This window comes from Colletes latitarsis, chromosome 11 (genome assembly GCF_051014445.1).
Source record: "Colletes latitarsis isolate SP2378_abdomen chromosome 11, iyColLati1, whole genome shotgun sequence".
NCBI classification, from domain to species: Eukaryota; Metazoa; Arthropoda; class Insecta; order Hymenoptera; family Colletidae; genus Colletes; species Colletes latitarsis.
In genome coordinates this window covers 20,519,968-20,537,355 of record NC_135144.1, presented here as the reverse complement: position 1 = coordinate 20,537,355, position 17,388 = coordinate 20,519,968, and the positions used below count along the sequence as shown (strand labels likewise).

The following is a 17,388-nucleotide window of genomic DNA, read 5'->3' as shown; positions in this document are numbered from 1 at the left end:
AATGGTCGCGCGAAATCATGGCGTATTAGCGATACCGCGCGAAAACCGCAGTCTGTCCGCGAGCACTCGTCGCGCGTGTCGAGCGCTGCTCCTTGATGAATGCTCGAGAGCAAGATAAGAGTATAATCGTTCATACGGTCGATCCGAAGAATGCTAAGCGGTATTTAATTCCAGCGCTTATACATCTGACTCGCGCCATTAACGGCCCCGCTCCGCGACTGATTTATATTAATCAAATGAATACACACGCTGCATTCGAAGAACGCTACTCGCGGGGTTTTCAGTTTATATTGAGGGATAAAGGAAGCTCGTTAAGACTTGTTACGAATAATTAATTCCTAGCAACAGCCCGTACAAATATTCCAACGGAGAGCACATAAGAGGCACCGGATTACACGGGTTTACAATCAAAGCGAATGCGATTTATTAAATAAACGCATTTTCTACGCGACGCTGATTGTGAAACGCGCGCGCCGATAAAACTAAGACTCGCTGAAATTATCGTTAATCTACTAATACGCAAACCTACGCGCTAATTGTCGAATTGACGATGAAAATTTCGAAACTTCCTAGAATGAATTCTATTCTAAGAAACACGATCTGCGACATGGAAAAAGATTTTAACATTTATTTATTTTTTGTCGAGCCTTCCAACGCGTTTACACGAGTTAATACTGCTTAGAATTTTTAAGTCGTTGCATAATTGTTTTCAGTTTTACATAAAATATATTAACCGGGCAAAGACTTTGAGCGACAGTGTACATCGTTAAGATAAACAAACTTAGAGAAATCTAGTATTGCGTATGATTTTGGTTTGACGATCGTTCTATTGGCATTTGCAATCCGAAGGTGTAATTTTTCGAGTAAAATATCCCACAGCGGTCTAAAAAATGCATAAATACTGTCTGTACGCTGTTTAAACCCAGTACGCTGATTCGTCGAAGTAATAACGACAAAATAGCCCGCGGGTCGAGGTTAATTTCCATCGTTCGTCGAATGTTTTCAAGAATACTTGTACGGACCTCCCACGCTAAAGCAACGCGTGAAAATAACTCATCGGGCGGCGACATAAATTAACCAATTATCAATGCCGAATTTATCGATCGTAAATAACGGAAAATGTTTGGTTTCTTTTTATCGGTCGTACGTTTAAAATCGTTATTCCGTTCCGCGATTTTACAATTTCTTTCCACGAGGAAGAGTCGCCAAGAATTTGACACAAACGCAGTAATAAACATCGGGTGAAAAACTTAATTACCAATTTAGTCGAAGGAACATCGAAAGTGTTTAAAACTTTTTACATCCTTGCGTCTTAAAATTCTTTATAGATAAACAGAGGTGGCAGTGGCTAGCCAGATTGTGACTAGTTAAACAGGTATATCGAAGAATATTCGATTTCCTCGAAAACGAAGCTCCCTCCCCCGTACGAAAAAATTTTACTTTATACTTTCTACTTAACTTTCACGCGATGAATCGCCTCGTATATAATTTAATAACCCTCGAAGCGTAGCTATAATTTGTACTTGGCAGATTGTGGATCAAGAATTCTTTGAATCGTTTCGCAAGCTTCGATTTTAAAGTGGACCGATAATCGGAGAACAAGACGCGTCGATTTCGATGTTTCGAGAAAAATGAAAGAGAAAGAGAGAGAGAGAGAGAGAAGGAAATTCAAGGACAATCCCTGAAGGGCCATCAAGTAACGAGCGTGAAAGGATTCGAGTTGTATCGGCTGCAACCCCAGCTTCGCGTTAGTAACGGACCAGTCGAAGCACGTTCACGTAAGCCGCGATAATAGATTATGATAATAAACGGCATTGTGCCGACATAAAGGCACCTAATACTGGGTCTCAGTCATATTCATGGCTCTCCCTCGTTGTCCGGTAACACGGACACTCGCGGAGGTATCGTAAAGAACGCGCTGCTTATTCCAGGTAGATTTCGAGCAACACAAGGAGATCTCGAAAACTGGTTGGTTAGATGTCTTCCAACGTATCGAGAATTTCATTTGCCCGTTTATTTCTCGAAATCTGTATTGTTCGGCCGCGGTTCCCCTGGAAACGGTTTTTTCGATTCCACGTTTAATTTCTCTATAAATTTGTCGCGTTCCTGATCCGAAAATTAAGGAACTCTGGGCTTCTGAGAACATCCCTGAGACCAGCCCTTAAAAGCCGTTTCTCAGTTTTGATTTGTTCGTTAGAGACGATCGTTTTTGACAGTGCATCGTAAAATATTGACTAGCTAGGCATCGGTAATCTGGTTTTCTACGATTATTGAGTAAAAGCGGGCAAAATGGCACGGTACAGGTAGAATGGCTTAACGAGGTATTCATACGTTTACGACTTAAAATATATTATAATAAGACACTTTCACTAATCCCAAGAATTATAAATATTATTACGGCTATAATAGATAACTACGATATTAAAAATTGTTTAAAAAATTCTGGAACGTTTAGTTCAAACGGTAATTAATTACGAGAAGATTAACTGCTGTATATATTCATGAAATAGTTTTTTAACATAAAGATAATAGTAGAATTTCTGAATTATAAATTCTTTCGTATTCCCATGACAATATTACGCTCCAAATACAAATTCCACTTTGCTTTGCTCTCCTTATGCATTTATAAAATTACTCTGGTCTCATTTATATTACGTACTCTCGTTTGAAGTTGCAATTTATCGACACGATCGACTCACATTTCGGAATTCTTGAAGTAACGAAATATACATTATTTTCGTTTCGTTATGTATTGCCGTGCAACCAGATCGGAACAGTCGACATTTATGGCGGAATTAAAATAATAATCGGAGCAGCAATTTAATGTTCGAGCGATTATTCATTTTCTCGGCGATAGTTCCGCGCGAATGTTAACAAGGGTGTAGGAATGTAGAGTGATTTCAAAGGTTTTAAAATAAATTCGACGAAAGCCTGTTGCCCGTATACCTGTTTTACCGATCCCGGACCACTTTCGGTCCTTCGTAATTGTCCTCGATTCACAGAAAGCCCCTCCGCGATCGTGCAGGAAAATTTTACGATACAATACACTCGAAGTCAATGGTTTTATATAAGATAAATTTACGACAGACTTTAGCTTTCAAATATCAATTCCGCCAACACGAGTTGGACTATTAGAACTGGATCGTTAAATCGCTTTTGCTCCAATGTGTCTAATGACCATGTAAACGCGAGTCGATATATTCAGGAATATTTTACGATGATAAATTATATTTCAAGAGTGTTCTTGCTGTTCCGTATTTATAAAGTTTGCAGATACTTTGCGGCTGCATACGTATCGATTGCATTGTAATAAAATTACATAAAAGAATTGAGCTTTGGCCGTGAAAAAGATCTGGATAACAGGTTGCTGAAACTGTACTTTCTAGGTTATTTTGTGAAATAAAATTTCGTCGATCTTCTCTAAGATGTAAGAAATGAAATGTAAATAAGTCAATAATAGGAGATGCGATAGACGAAGTGTAAAACGGTAAAAATCGTAATTTTTGGAGCAGAAGCAATTAACCAGGCGTGGAAAATTCTGTGGAAGACGATGGACGGGGCAAAGACCGAGAAGCTACCCCAGAAGAGACGCGTGTCAACTGGCGCGTAACCAAAATCGTTCCTCCATGAACCCTTTCAAGCAGTGTCGACCGAATCCCATTCAGAATGCAGAAACGCGTCAAAACGTGCCGACGAATCGGACAAATGCCCGGCACGTGTTGCGTCAATACCTTATGATAATACGCGAGGAGTCGAAGTTTGCTCACGCAGAGGCGTAAACGCGGCTGCTCAACCCTGGATGGGAGAAGATCTATTTCTATTGTGATCCAACGACGAAGGGCACGGCTCGTGCGTACTCCTCGCCTCCTCCTCTCGCTCGACGGAGATTCTGCGACTTTCATGCAAATTAGAAGGAACTACAGAGACACAGAGAGAGAAAGAGAGACGGTGAATCCTTTGAGCTTTATGAATACGAGATTAGGGTGGCTCGTGTGCCGCGGAGGAAAACCGAGACCAGTCACGAAATAAGAATTGGTAATCGAGAATAAAGTAAAGGTGCTTATTAAAAGAGAGACGAGCGGAGCTACGGGAGACGATTGTCTGGGTCTCTGTTCGCGGCGTTATGCAAATGTCCCGTTGGCGGTCGGATTTTAGAGGCAAAGGGCGGAAAAATGGGAGAAGATAAGGGTCCGCGGGTCCCGGGGGGGTAGGGATAAACGACGGAGGGAACACGAAAGGCAAAGCTTTGACGTCGCGGATAGAAAATAATCGGACACAACGTTTACGATCGCGTCCACAGCCACGCGAAAGTAACTCACGCTAGTTGATCAATCGAGCTTATTTCTGGGAGTTTCATGCAAATCGGGACGCAACGGGGAAAGGGGGGGAGGAGTGCCTCTGTTCCTTATGAATGCCGGAGTAGGGTGCTTCGAAAGCCACCGAACGGCACCGAGAAGTAGAAGCAAGCACGAAACAGGAATTCTTAATCAACGGTCGAGTCAACCCTTCATTACAAATTGTGCTTATTAGCAAGGAAGGTCGTTCGATGCACAATATCCTCGACAGTAAATATTCGTCGCGGAGGAGCACTCTTTTCCAGCCCGGGACTTTTCGATGATGGCCATTTTTAAAGAGACACCGACACGGTCGATCCCATCGGCGATTCAACAACGGAAAAATAATTTTACGATAACTTGCGTCAGCTTTGTCTCCATTGCAATTCTGTTTGTAGGTAATTTTATAATTTAATTTTAGTCACAGCCTTTACTTTGCTGTTTCATATTAGAACGTGTATAGTATTTAAAAAAATTTTATTTTATTCTATCACGCTATAGACTACAGATATCCAAAGCTTAACCCTTAAGTGGACTCTCATATTTTTTTTTTTAAACATCTTCCTTAGGGTTACATAAATTTTCAAATAATTACATTGATATATATTAAATAATTGTTGGTTTAAACTTGCAGCGGTCCCGATAATCCACTTAAGGGTTAAATAGAAACTGAAAACTAAATGAACAGCATTTACTAAAAAACAATGCCTGTTAAGTTAACAGTTTATTTCTCGAAGGAGAAAATAAAATTCAAGCAACGCGAGATTATGGAAATTCGCCAACGTCGTATGGTAAAATATCAATTATCGTCGGTAGGAATGATTATGAATTTAAATACGGAACGCGGTGCAACGAATTAGAGTCCGCGTGGGTTTCGAACCAACGACGTGTCACGAAAGTGTAAAAATTATCGCTAAAAATGCAAATTTACGATGCTCGGAGTCGTACCGCGTAGAAACGCGGAACGAAATTATTTCGACCAAATAGCAATGACCAGTGATAAAAGGGTTATAACGATCCCAACACCCGACCACCCAGCTCGAGTTCTGCCACGTTTCGATGCTTAATCAACGATGTTAAAAATTTACGATCGTCGCGTGTCCTCGAATTACGCGACGCGTCGAGGTGAAAAACACTGAATTCTAACCAATCTCTCGTGTTTTCAATCACGCACACGGTTACGCGTAGCATTCCTACTCGATTAAATTTTATCTTTAAACGTAAACTAATAACGACGAAAATCGTCGGAATATCACACATTAAACGAAGAAGGAATTTTAAAAAGAACGTGAAAGCCTCGATTGCTTAATAGTACGTCTCCGACCAATTAATTTCTCAAGGATTCTATGCGACTGTGTCACCTGATACTTTACAAATAAGTGGAATCTATAGAAAATAACGTGGAGTGGACCGATAAAAGTATCGTCTGTAACAATTTAGTTGCCTAAAAGGGTACGAGAAATTATGTATTACGTAGATGTTTATTAACAGGCTTGACGTAGCATATTTTTAAAAATTATACAAACGCGAACCGTGATTTAAGAACAAAAGGTGTGGCTCTTTTACTCGAAAAAAAAAGGAAAAAAATTTCGTGCTCGCGTTGGTCGTAATTTTTAAACCGACACGGCATTCCACCAACGTTTGGGAAATCTTTAGTCCGCCTATACTGGTTCGAGCGCCTTTTGTCTCTCGTTTTTTACTTATTTCCTCTCGACGATCACGGTCGTCGCGTCAATTAACGCTGTCCGTGGTAAATGCGAGCCAAAGAATGAACACCCTCGTTTTTAATTGAATCGGCGCAAATCGAAAACCGGCCTCAAACCCAGCACTCGGGGTGTCCATTAAACGGTCGATCGTTTCAGATAGAGAAAGTAGTCAGGGCCGTTTTAATGGACCCTGATCACCCGAGATAACTGGATTACATTTCGTGTCGTCGGAAACACGTAGCTCGACTAATTTCGGATTTGGTCCGAGACGAGAAACCCGCGGCGGAACTCGTGTATTTTCTGCGAAATCGTGTATCATTATGCGCCGTACTGACAATGACTAACACCGGTATTTAAATACATTCCTTCCCCTCGACAATAATTAAGACGCCGGAAATAATTTAAAGCACCGCTCGCAGCCCGACGCCAAAAATTATGTCGTCGGAGGAAAGCGTATAAATACCATTTAGACGTCGCTGGGGATCCAGTTAAAATATCTAATCGATAGGAACACGGTTATGAAATCGTCCATCGTTCTCTCAAGGAACATACATTTCCTTTCCTCGTCGTAAATCGTAGATATTCAATGAAAACACCATCGGAATCGATAATTTGACGCCTACGGGACATTAATGTTGACAAAATTATTCACGGCGTGGCTCTCGTGGAACGAACGCGCGAAACCATGCCGTGAGTTTCTCCTCGAAAATAAATGAAAGGCGCGTAAACCATGGCCGAGCTCCGACGGGCTCTTCAGTTTCGAACGAGACGAAGATCTATTTCCGGCTATGTTGGTGGTCCGCCACGGTGATTTCAATGCGCGGCGCCCGTCGGATTCGGACCCGCTACCAGCGCGACGATATAACTCGTCGGTGAAACGCTCGTCGCGTCGATAACGATAACCTTCCGCGTCTCGAACGACCACCCCGTACTCGTAACGACGAATTTTTGGGACCGAGTACGTTCTTTCAATTACCGAGCGGATATTGTGTCCGCGGTTACATTTGCGCGTAAACACGAGTCGCTCGCGCGGCAAGATAATAAATTATTACTATTTTAATTGCGCACCGTCGACCCGTTCTTCCGCGAGTCTAAATTATGGCCCGAGTGACGATAATATATTATACCGAGCGATATTCCTTCCACCAATCGCTAATGATTTATCGCGGGAAGGACTGGGAACTGTTAAATGCATCTCGGTGATATTTCGTCCGAGAATGCGAGTGCTCGTTCAACCCGAACCTCTTCGTACGAGACACCCGGAGCTCTTTGGAAACGCTTACGAAACGGTTAGCTACGAACTAATAATACGTTTTATTCGTTCATTTTGTTTTATTGGGAATATTAACAATTTTTTAATAGAATTTAACCCGCAAAGGGGGCCTGTCGAATTTAGAGTAAGATGATCATCAGGCGGCATTTTAAAATTTTGTCAAAGTAGAAAGTGTTTCAATAATTTGAGAAAGTGTTATACTTCTTGTTAGGAATTTAATTTAGGTAGTACGACCGTGGAATAACAAGATTTACCAAATAGTAATGTAACCAGAAAATATTAACAGTTTGTGTAAATTGGATCTAAGGGAGGCACGATTGCTTTTAAATAAATCTGAATTGTCGCCGTATCGATCCGCAACGTTGCACATCCGTATAAAGGGAGCGATATTCTTATATCTCGAAGTACTTACGCAGTTTAAGCTAGAGAAGAGGGAATTTTCATAATGTTCTTGATGATGCGCTTCGTCATAGATAATTCAAGACAGGAGGACGAGCAAACGATAGGGAAATATTTTTAAACGGGTAAATTTATGACAATTACTGGTAAATAACGTATGCCCCGGAGGAAGACGAAGACTCCTAATTTGTCTTTTAATAAGTTTTTGAAAATACAGCTATACAGTTAAATTACTCTATTTTATCTAATGCCAGTTATTCGCAAAATAAGCTACGTATATTTCCACGCGATCATACAAGTTTGTTCATATTCCATAATATCTAGCTTACAATATTTTGTATTGTTTTCCTATAAATATTCTCTACTTTTGTTTCGTAGCATTACTTATCGCGCCGAGGAGGACTATACGCCACGTGGTCGAAACGTTAATGGCTAACCAAACCAGGTAGGTATACCTGCGCTTATGGCCAATAAATTTACCTGGTTCATCAACGTCGTACCATTTCATTATTGTTACAACAAAAAAAAATCAACCATTTTTGTAATTCGTGACGTTTATAAAAATTCTTGAAATATGTAAATACTTTGTTGCTTCGATCTTCGCTTTGCTTTCGCAAAATGGCATTTCCAGCTCGTTAAAATCTAACGGTGCACGTGATATTTTACAGTTACTCATTCTGTGCTCTGCAGATATTTATTTTACGCTCTGTGTATACAATTCGTCCAAAACGTTTGCTCCAAAACACTTTTCTTGCTCGAAGAGCGAATAGTTTATCCTGCAACGTGGACCAGAGGCTAGCCAAAGATTCTGAAAAATCTTCTTCGAAGAATTCGCTATTAACCAGAAGCATTTTTCGTCCACTCGCATTAACGAACCGTCGTACGGTGTTTCCTTAATTAATCGGCTTACGAAATAATCGTTGCACGCGGATGGATCGAAAATCTAGGCGCAGTTCGTGGATCTAATTAGTTTCCGAGGCGGGCGTGCGATCGAGAAAGTAATTCCAAGAGAGAGAGAATGCGTCCTGTACGTTTGTACTAGCGGCGATTAATTAGTCCCTGAGGTACGTTCTTCCCCCACCCTTCGTTCGTATAAACAAATTGCAGCAACATTCACGACCGGGCGATCGTTACGTGAAAAATTCCGGTGACACGGTTTCCTTTTTTCTTTCTCTCAGCGCGCTCCGATACCAGTTCTCAGCGCTGAAAAATGGTAAATTCGATGTATCGCCGAGTCCCAAGGATCACGGACGTGACGCTTACGCAAAACGTTGACCGAGTTGAGGGGACTAGGTCGTCCGATGGATAAATTTAACCAATGAATCGATTCTACGCCGTTTAACTCATTAATTTTATTCCTATGCCAGTCTATCGACTTCTTGGAATTTGTTTCTCCCTTAAACACGCTTTCGTTGCACTGGTCTAATCTTATTTGTCTATGATACTATATCATGCACTTTGACGTCTCGTTTTACTTTTATACGCAGCACCGTTGTGCTCGATAAATAAAAATTATTTTCCATCCTCGGTTGTACGGAACATCCACAATAATTACAAATAAAATCTATTTAATTTCGTTGTTGATAATTCTAGATATTTTCAGGATGACTGAAAAGTATCGTATCGATAGACACCAAGGAAGAAATCGCCGCAGCTGCCCCGACCGGTCATAAAGGATTCAGGCAGCAGAGATTATGGGATATCCCGATCGTGCACCCTTCGATTCCCTCCCCGCCGCTGAAACCTGATAAGCTATCGTCCGTGGCGCTTTCTACGCACGAAACACCTACGATCGTCTCGCGATTACGACTTTCTAATTTCCGTGAAGCTCGCGCAATCTCGAGTCAAAAATCTCGCTGACGATCGCCGGGTCGCGCTTACGCGTCCAAACGATACTTCCCGCAATCGTATCGGCGTTACCTCGCGAGCTTCTCGTTCGCGATAAATTTCGAGATTCCTTCATAACGCGCCGCGTTTCCGAGCGGACCGGGCAATTAGATTTTCTAACGCGAGCCGAGTCGGGACCGGGCGTATATCAATCGTGGTTAATTAGTCGCCGGGTAAAAGGCGCGTCGCTTCGTGGGCGACGAATAAAGCTCGGTTCCCAGTAGCGCTCGATGCTCGAACAGTGCTCGAGAAAATTCGGTGGAAAAATTTAAACAAATTTAAATGTATATTATACGGAACCAAAGGGCCTCTCAAATTATAGATTATAAATAACAAGAAAGATTGTGTGTCTATTTTATCCAGAAAAGAGAAGTTAATTTAATATTTAAAAAATGACAAAAAATCCAACTCTAGCGATTAGTTGACACGAAATCCTGATGGATGGAAAAATAATCTTTTTATAGAATCCCAGTTGAGGCGACGTAGGATCGTAAAATTCCGTCCATTAAATTCCAAATCCGAACTTTTACTGTATTCCAACGCTAGTTTGGTGCACGAGCGTTCACACGAACCACTCTGACGGCGTTCGCGCGTCGCGCCGGTGGGAATCGAGCATAAAGGCCCGGTCAGCACGAGAAAACATCGGCAACGCGATACCGTTGACCCCGATGGTAAATTGTTTTTTCGAGAAACCACGGCAGATGCGAACTGCGCGGGTTTAATTAATTGCGCACGCACCACGGCCGACATGGTCCGCTCGGGAAAGCAGCGCGAGCCCCGAGACCGGGATTATTCGCGATTAATTAGCCCCCGCGCGGTTCGATTTAGAGAAATAAATTCCGAACGGGAATTTTTCGCGGTTTGACTCTTCGGGCCGGGGTCAAGCTCGTAACGGGGTCTCCGTTCGCCGCGAAACGGTACACGACGAAACGAGAAGGCTGGCCGCGCGAAAAAATGCTTCGCGACACCGAATTATTCGCTGTTTATGGAAACGCGTACGGCGTGCTTTACCGCGGACCTGGCTTCCTAACAATGGTCTCCCGGAACGGATAATTCGTCGAGGACTCGGGAGGGCGATGCTTCGCTGACCTTTGGATCAGCTCCCAGCGGCTCGCAGGCGAATCCAGCGAGAAATAATTGAATAGTTCGGTCGTGAAAATTGGCGAGTCCGTTTCCAAGTACAGACGCGTGCAAAAGTATTAGGCACGTAAGAGCGTTATGTGTTTCCAGCGTACCACTCCTTGGTTTTCATCGTGCCACGACAGGGAGCATTGTCTCGTCGAAAAATATAGCCCCCGTACTTCGGTTCGAACAAGTTAGGTATGGACGACTCTGAAACTCCTTGCAACGCGTTTGTATACATTCCCGTATTTGGAATAATACGTATAAACATTTGAAACCCCGATGCCAGCGTAAATAAAATATAGTCAGAACTATACTCCAATCCTACGTCTTATTCATTAACAAAATTTATCTTTTCGTAAGAATGGTATAAATATTTTAACCCCGAAGCACTGCATTTCACACTTGATTTTGTTTTAACCATTTTTGAAGGCACGATGGCAGTTGACGTTTACTTATTTTTATAATGAAATTCCATTCTAAACTCACCCCAGTACTCAATGACCAATTACACGCGTACTCCAAAATTCAATGGGCGCCTAATACTTTTGAACGTCGCTGTACCCTTGACCCCAGTTTCCTTTGCCCCAACGAGTTTTTCTTGCGAGTAAAAATGGATCTCTGGAAGGAATAAACAGAGAATCGAATCCTCGAGAGCATCTGGGATTCAAGGTATTCGGAAAATGCACGAGGCGTCCTGGAATTATGCTCGAAACGTTTGCATTTTCTTCTAGCCTCCCGCTACTTTTATTATCTGGGGGTAATTGGATTCCTCCACGGTCGAAGGATCCCCCGAATCCTCTGATAGACGACTCGAGGCTTGCTTTCGGATGACGAATCGACGAGTCCCGGGGGCGTAAAATACATACGCGAAATTTAAACCGCGCATACGACGAGATCCACCACCGAACCGCGCGACTACTTTCGAAACTCGGGTGACACGCCATGTGCTGGAAAAATTGGAGAGAGTGTCCACGAATGGAATTCCAATTTAAAAATAATAATAACAGTAATAAGGTTTTTATTGCACCGTAAGCAAGAAAATGTGTGTACAGAGTGGTGTGAAAGGCGAGGAGCAACCACGGCTGTTATTAAGCCTAACCTATCGGAGCACAGACGTTTGAAGATTCACGGAACAGATGTATGAGCCTAACGATAGGTTTAAATAATGGGGGATGATCGAGGACGAAGGTTTAGGACGCGTGCTCGAAGAAAAGAGCAGTGGAAAGCGAACGGATACGGTAATAGCCAGGCACAGCATATGATAAGGAACTAGAGAATTTGACGAAACGAACGACAGGAACGAAAAGAATGGACAACGCTACGAAATTCAGAGTCGAACGTTGCATAGGCAGGAAGACATAGCGCAGAATTTTATAAGAAAAAAAGTTCAAATCTAGGAACGTCGAAATTAGATACTGTCAATTAGAAGGGGTCAAAATTCGTGTAACTCCATATTAATCACGCAAATAACTTCTGGGCCTAAACGATCACAATTTGTCCACCTCTGGTTACAAGATTCACTCGGTATCGTTCGAAAATTTCGCTGTAAGCATTATACCACGTATTTCATAAACGTCCCTGCAGCTGTCAAGCGCTGAAAACGTTGGCGATTTGTATTATTATTCTATGCCATGTTCGTACCCTCTCATCAGCGATTTTCAGCGACAGATCTTTCTCGGATACACGAGTTTCGGATGTTTGAGAACGGTTATTTTGCTATCGATCAGGATTCCGCGTCGCATAAACTAACGTCTAACAGTACCGGGGACCGTGAAAACGGAATTTATGGGCGGAAAGAGAGATTTCTCTCGACGAGCGAACATCACTCGGAGGCATTCTTGTTGTCTGGGATCAGACGTTATCGGGCACTCTGCGTTCTCGAGATTTTTTTCGCGGATTCTAATCGCTCCGTCCACCTCGGCGCCGTCTTCGCGCGTACCGGTGTTGGTAAACAAAAGGTTGGATATCTAAATCGCGGCGGTGTATCGCGCTTCGGCGGCTCGAGAGGGCCCCTAATACCGGTTCCCTTATCTGCACACGAATCGAAATCTGGCGTGTCGCACGCGTTTCCACTGCGTTCCCGGGCTCCGATGCCCGCTGCACGCACCTTCGGGACACGAACGTTCGCGACAACAGCTCGTAACGTCGACAGAACCGGTTGAAATTTCGACGCGAGGGAGGAACGCTCGTGTCCTGTTGACACGGGACCGAGTAAATACGTCGGATTCTCGACCAATGATCGGATTCCTTCGAATTAAACTCCAGAGTTATCGACTGACGAGCATCGTTCCGTAAACAACTGCACCAATTAAGTAAATACATCGGGGAAAATACCGTACGACCGGTCGTGGACGTTGCCCGACGCGAACCAAAACCCCTACGGTTCCCGCGGTGGAGAACGCTCTCGACGTTGTAAATAAACGACAATTTCACCGTAGAAATCGTTCCTGGGGAACTGGATCCAGTATTTTCCATGAATGTTAAACAGTTTTCAGGATTTCACCGATGGACCGCCGATGACCGCGAACGATCTTACGAGGAATACGAACAACGGAGGTGAGATCGAGAAAGCGTCGTGCGTGAGACCACGTACCGACGAAGAAAACTAACTTCGCGACCGCCAAACGACTTTGACTAGGTCGGGACGATTTTCTAGCCAAACGTCTCGTTTCACGACGCTGGGGAAACCCAAAATTGCGGTTGCACAATTTTTCATCGTCGTAACACAACCGTGTCGTCGTTACGAAAACGTTTACACCGGATCGATCTACTCTCGTAGGTGAAACTTGGACGCGATACACCATCGTTTCCGGAGGACGTAGGAAACCTCACGTCACAGCACAAGGTTGCTTCCGGTCTTCACGACCGAGGCAACGATTTTGCAAGGGGAGAACGATCGACAGAATCACTTGGACAACAACCCTGTCACTGTTCAAACGAATCACTGTCTAACGCGAATCTATATCCAGTAGCGAAGAGATCACGTACCTGGGTTCATATCCCGCGCGCTGCCAGTTTCTCTTTAAGCAGCAGTTGCACTGTTACCCCTCGAAACACTACTCTCGAGCACGATTATTACTTTTTCCAGCGAATAAAAACTACCGGATCAGAGGTCCCGACACTTTATCTGTCGCGCGTTCTCTCGCACCACAGATCGACGAGGAAACAGGAAATGATAGGTTTCGAAAGCACAACACACAGTTATTCAGCTGCGGCCACGAGTCGATTTACAAGAGAACGATCACCCTCGAGAATCCAAAGGACTTGGACACCGACGCTAAGTATCCTTTCAGATCCGTGCACGTCCCGCGAGACACTTCCGACACTCGTTGTCCAAAACGACGCGGAGTAGACACAGAATCTGCCGGTGGTTCGTTTCCGGTTCACCGATTCCTCGTCGACGAGCCAAGCGGATCCCGACTGCGAGTCGTTGGTCTGTGCGGCGCACCGTGTCCGGGACCGTGTCGAGCAGGTTGCTTCCCTCGTTCCCTCGAACGCGAGTTCCGGGCGACGCGTCCACAGCCCGGGCCAGAGGGTACGGAATCGAGCCCCCGAACGATCGGGAACAAAGTCGCGCACTGTGAGGAAACAACCGATCGGTCGCGAGCACCCGGTTTTCCTTCGCTCGCACACACGGACCGCGAACCTGCAGATAATCCTTGGCGAGCGCGCGGCGGTCCGACCGGCAGAAAAAAAACCAACTCCGCGTCCGCGTCCAACCCCTCGGTAAACGCGAACGATGCGAGACCCGTGACGAGGGGGTGGCGAGAGTGCGTTGCTCGTGGCGTGAAAACGGCGGCGAAGGCTCGCCGGGCTCCGCAGCTCTCTCTCTCTCTACGCACAGAATAATATTTTAATGAAGGAAAGGCCGGACAGCGAAGTGCCCACGTCGGGTCGCGCTGCCGAACTGCTCGCTTCCCCGCCCCTCCGCGGCCGGCCGCTTCCACCCCTCCACGACGCCGGGTTCCCGAGTGTGCTCCGTGTCCCGACGATCCCCACCACTCCGTCAACCCAGCACACCAAGCCCCGCTCGCGCGCCCCTCTGGGCAAAGAACGCCGCGGCAGCTGCGCCGTCGCGCTAGTGGGGGCGGCGGGGCGTGACCAGACGCTGCGACGGGGCGTGGTCTCGCAGCTCTCGTTGCTGCGCTGTCTCTGCTTGGTGGGAGAGCTCACCGTGTCGCTCTCCCTCCACCGCGACCCGACTACCCCCACCGTGTCGCGCGGACGCGGCCGGCCAAAGACAGCGCTCTGGCGACAGCGCAGAAGCCGAGGACGACTCTGCTGAGACACGGTGGTCCTCGGGTGGGGGGTAGAGGCGCGAGTCGCCGTGCTTCTGCCCTGCAACTTCCCGGATATTTTTCCGGTAAACTTTCCTCTCCGAGGGGTAGGCTCTTTCTGCCACCTCTCTCGCTCCCTCTTCGCTCGCTCGCTCGCCCGCCCGGACGTATCGTCTGCCTGACTCGATCGAAGATCCAGGATTTCCGACGGGAGGAGACGCCGGTAGACGTCTTCGTTGCGTAGCTTTCATTCTCCTTTTTTCGACGAGTCCGCCCGTCTCTGTGAGAGTTTATCGGTGTGCCTGTGCATGATATCCTGCTTTTCAGGAGGTACCTGTTAAATTGTGACTCGCGTCTCCAGGCGTCCGGATTAAATCAATTTCGACGAGTGTCGCCCGGGGAGCCAAGTGCGTTTTCGGTGTCTCGTTAACGATCGTGCTTTCTCGACGCGCCAATTTTAACGAACGTTCCGTCGAAACAATTCCTTTCGAACCAGGTTCAATGCCCAGTTCGCTTTAACAAAAGATACGCCTGAACGTTTCCGCGAGAATAACTCGACTCCGCGTACTTAAATACGATTTATTCGCACGTAAGGATCGGTATCGCGCGAAACTTGTTGTCCGATAAATTAAAAAGATTATGCTGAAGTACCGGTTTTTCTGCTCGACCGAGACGTTAACAACCGCCATTGCTCGCCGCGATTCTCTTGACCGTGGACAACTATTTTCACTTGTCGTAGGAGAGGACGTCGAGCTTCTATGGGATCTTTACCTAACCACGACGACGAGATATCCTTTAGTGGCAGGATGCCTTCTCTAACCTTCAACTTCACAGCACTTCGCGCAAAAGACACGATTATATACCATTGTTCGTAGGAAATATCGGCTTTCTTCGCGAGCGCGATTTGTCTGCATTTTCGAACGTTTGAAGATGTTGTTGCTTTGGAAACTGTGGGGTCCTCGTATTAGGATTTTTCAAGAGCAAACGAGTTTAGTCATCAATGTTTTTGCATCGGAAATAATTTCATCTTAAAATGCTAAAGATCTTGGAGAAATCCCGTTTCTATTCCGGATAATTTTATCAAAACAGTCAAGCTTTTAAGGATGAGTCTCGGGCGAGGATCATCGGTCAAAAGCGAGCGATCGTGATCGAGGAGGGTTGAACCGGCTGTTTAAGGACAAAGGGGCGAGGAGGGGGGATCTGTGAATGGATGGACCGAAAGGGAGAAGGCACGGTTCGTTCAAAAAGGGATCCCCAGCTCTGTCTTCGGTCAGTTTTACTGCACTTTCAGGATTCCGGACTCGTGGATGGCCTTCGGCCAGGTGTCTCGTCTCGCAAAGGGAAACTCGTAAAGTGACTTTAAACCGATTCCTTCTTCCGTTCCACGGAATCACTTTTTCTTAGCGGCGAAGATGCGTGTCTCTTTTTGAAAACACTATAACTGCAGGGAACTCATCGTTCTTTATGAATCGTTCTGTCAAAAGCAACTGCACAATAAAGATGGACAATAAAAATACGGGTGTCACGCGTGACGCCTTTTCACCGTGCACAGCCATGCGAACGTATAGCGCGTAAAACTCCAGCGACAGAAAAATTACTTGGAACGAAGACTTTTAACATAGTTTGCTTACGGACAGAGGAAGCGGAATAAATTGTAACGAAACTCAGGTTTCGAAAACTTGGAATATTGTTAAAAATCTTTGACAAAGCTCTGCGTTTCTCTCTTTCACCCTGTCGTTTAAAACGTTACCTTTCCCGTAAAATTTAATTCTCAGCGCTTGTCACCTTTTTCATACCGCGGATACCTGCTTCTGTATTCCCGCTCGATAAAATTATACGATATAATAAAACGAGTTATAGCCGGTGTATTCCAACGTCTACTGTCGTTGCTCGCAACCTCAGGATTGTTCTCGGTACATATTATCCTCGTAAATGTATAAACTATCCGCGAAACGTACTTGGGAATCGGCGATCGACGAAAAGGAAAACAATATCGTCTGTTTCGTTTCGGTGCCGAGGTAAAAAAATTATCTTGGACGAGGCTTCTGCGTAGCATTCGGTCCACGTTTTCGATTTTCAATTTTATCTAGCGTGTTAATAACGGCGGAAGAAAGTAAGGGAATGTCGGGACTCGTGTAACTCGGTCTGTCAACTCGCAGGGAATCCCTTATCGAGGAAGGGAGAAGAAAAAAGGTAGCCAACGGAGGCGAATACGTCGGTGTGGTTGCCGAGAGGTGGTTCGTCGGTCCGTACGGTTTTATGGGGTCGTCAAAACGTTCCGCGATTCTCCGGTATGCGCCCGGCTCCATGCATTCCTCGTCGTCGCTGAGGCGCTGAGGAGCTGCTGACCGTGTCCTGAACTATGAGAAATATTACAAAGAGTTAAA

General features: G+C 45.1%; 1 protein-coding gene across 6 annotated transcripts in view; it reads right to left on the bottom strand.

The window, feature by feature from the left end:
• The window catches only part of Zfh2 (Zn finger homeodomain 2), a 368,628-nt gene that overhangs the window by 168,675 nt on the left and 182,565 nt on the right, over nt 1–17,388 (bottom strand). The window contains exon 1 of one of the 6 annotated variants that reach the window (XM_076777786.1): nt 13,713–14,569. The exons of the other annotated variants lie outside the window; for them this stretch is intronic. The gene's annotated coding sequence lies outside the window, so the exon portion shown is untranslated. Of the gene's footprint in view, nt 1–13,712; nt 14,570–17,388 lie in introns of those variants that run through there. 6 annotated transcript variants of the gene reach the window in all.